Source organism: Pteropus vampyrus, unplaced genomic scaffold (assembly GCF_000151845.1).
Source record: "Pteropus vampyrus isolate Shadow unplaced genomic scaffold, Pvam_2.0 Scaffold14539, whole genome shotgun sequence".
Lineage (NCBI taxonomy): Eukaryota > Metazoa > Chordata > Mammalia > Chiroptera > Pteropodidae > Pteropus > Pteropus vampyrus.
This window is the reverse complement of record NW_011903320.1, coordinates 1-3,043: the sequence shown is the minus strand read 5'-3', so window position 1 is coordinate 3,043 and position 3,043 is coordinate 1. Positions and strand designations below refer to the sequence as shown.

General features: G+C 34.5%; 1 pseudogene; it reads left to right on the top strand.

The window, feature by feature from the left end:
• Positions 1-697: 697 nt before the first annotated feature.
• Positions 698-830, top strand: LOC111735086 (annotated as a pseudogene).
• Positions 831-3,043: the final 2,213 nt, after the last annotated feature.

Here is a 3,043-nt window from a genome sequence, read left to right as displayed (position 1 = left end):
ACCTGTGGGCAGGCATCATCTATGGAGACACCCTCTCTTGGAGTCCCATTTCTTCCGTAGGCATCCCTTTTGGACAAAATACCTTTAAGGAGGGTCAAGAGCAACTTGCTTTTTCTCTCCTATCTATTTGTTCTCTCTCTCTTAGCCCACATTTGGCTCATAGAAAATGTATACTCTTGATTCTTTTCTGTAGGAGTTTAATAACTTCTCTAATCTCAAACCTTTTCTGTCAAAAACCAATGTAGACAACCTCTTGCTCTTTAGGTGTGAATCAGGCACAACTCTTCTGAGTTCTGTATCACCCAAACTGCAGGTGAAACATAACAATATTTCTATGTAGTCTCCTACCCTCATCTTACACGTGGTGGAAAAATCTTCCCCCACAGGCTAGAAGGGAAAAAGCTATAGAAGCATCATAACTTTCTCCAAGAAAATTCTCTCTCTGAACTCTGGCCTATCTCTAGGCCTCTTTAAACTCTTTTTTTGAAGAAGAAGATGGGTGGTCAGCTAAGGATTAAAAATATATACATTTTTGGAACACCTCCTTGACAAATCCTGTTTAGTTGGTTATCTACACTTCACTTTGGAATGTGGAAAATAGAATATTCCGTATTGTCTTAGGACAGAGCCTGAAACTGATTGGGCTGATTAAATGTGTAAGATGTTGACAAGAGATAAATCAAGATAAGGACTGAAAATGCATCTATTAGACAGACTTGGACCAGTTGCTTTCTGCTGCTAAGGTTCCTGTACAGATGCAAGAAAAAAGAGTCCTTGTGCTTTCTATCTGTCTGATTGCGGCAGCCAAGACTCAATGGGGGAATACACTGGAAAACATGGAGTTTTTATGACTCAGAAATTACCTTGTAAACAGTTGAAGAGCCTTTTTTACTCCCAAGAAGAATCTAAAATATGAGTTTACAAGAGAAGTATTGGAAAATTATTCACCTACACTCTTGCCTTCTAAATGCTTGCACTTTTAAAAGCTTTAGAGTTAAAAACTAATTAGAAGCAGCCAGTTATTCTTGATCTGGTCCTGTGACATGTGGAGAAAAAAGATAAGGACTGAGAAATGGTTATTTGGATTCAGCGACATGAAGGTGAACTTGACAAAAAGCAATGTTTATAGAGCCTGATCAGAGTGGATTCAGGAGAGAATGGAAGGCAAGCGAATTCAGCAAATAGAGACAATTTACTGAATTTTACTGTAAAATGGTGAAAATAGTTTTTTTAAAAAATGTTTGGAATTATGGAATCACAGAAGGTTTTAAAGATGGAGTAGGATAGCCTGTTTCTTTTATAATGAGAATAGCCATTAGAAATGGGAACATCGATAACGTGGGGGGTGAGGATCATCAGAAGTGCTGGCCTTTAATAGGTGAAAGGAATAGAATCTTGTGCTCAAGTGGTGAGTTGGCCTTAGGCAGTAACAAGAGAGAAGACATAAATAATTATTACATTAGACAGTAGGTTACTAAAAGTGGTTTAAAAAGTATGTGGGAAGTTCTGTAATTTCCCCGTTTTCTCAGTGGAATAAGAACTAATTATCAGATAAAAGTGAGGGAAGAGTGAGGACTTCAGTTTTGAAGAAAGAGATGTGAATCAGCCCTGTTCTCGAGAATGGAAGAGTGAATCAGGAGCAATCTAATAAAATTGAAGGCTAATTGAGGCCCAGTTGAGGCTTATCAACAATTTGCAATGAGGCTAATTTATAGTAAGCTCACTTTTAGCTTTCCAGTGGGCCTGGGCATAGAATAGCAGTGAGTTATATTTAAACAGGGTTTGAACTCTATTTTCTGGACAGGACCAATGACAGGAGGAGGGGAGGGGTCCTTGCTTAGCAATTCTGTTAATGATATACAATAAAAATCTAAGACAACTAAGGAAGGAACAGAGGAATAAGAGGAAAACAAGTATTGGTATAGTGGAGGAAATTGTCAGATTGAAGAATTATTGACGTTGGTACAGAAAGAATAGGTTTGAAAGAGTGGGGTGGTGGTCAGAGCTTAGGAGTCTTGAAGACTTTGGCAAGTGTGCAGTTATTAAGACCAATGTGATATAAAAATTATTGTAAGTGAGGAATGCAGAAAATTGAGAGATAATGATGTCAGATCAATGTAGACATAGACGTTGATGCCATGAAACTGGATTAATGTAAATTTAGATATTGATATCAATGATATTGGATGAGAAAGAAATAATTTGATAAATCTTCAATATTATATAAATAGTACATTATCCTTTTTCTTGTTTTCCAGCGCTTTAATGCTATTTGCAATGGTTGTCTGTCTTTGATTTTAGGCAGGTGACAAGGACCGATATTGAAATTTTATGGTCAACACCACACCTCCAAAATGTCCTACAGCACTTTATGGTCTTTATGATTCACGACGCAATTTCACATGCATTATCTCATTTTATTTTCATAAATATCTGGTGAAGCAATTAGATATGGCATTGTTGTAACAGTTTTATGGATGAGGAAATATAAATTTGATATTATTAAATATTAAATTATTTTCCAAAGTTGGTATGGCTAAGAAATGAAAAAGGTTTTCCATGGAACATATTCCACATGGATATTTTGAGAATGTTACGTGGAATAAATATATTAAATATCAAAACCAAAAATATTTTATCTCATTATCTGATGATTTTGTAAAAGCTTTGACTTTCCATGAACAATTTTATGTAAAGGGAATTAATGATAAGAAAGTGTATTATTTTTAGATTCTAAAACAATTTGATTATAGAATACATTTCCTATTTTTTTCTGTTCTATCTTTAAACACTAAGTGTTTTTATTTTTTTAAGAACATATAGTAAGTTTTAAGATGCTTTGGTTTTTGTAAGGCAATATGATATTCAGAATATACATGTTATTTCAAAGGTGCTAGACTAATTGTTTTTATGCCTATAGATATAAAAGAGTAAATAAAATACTGAGAGCAGCAACTGAACAGAACATTAGAACACTTTCAAAATGAGACAATAATGATTATGTCAAGGTATTTAATTAATTAGTCAAATCATAAAAACCTTA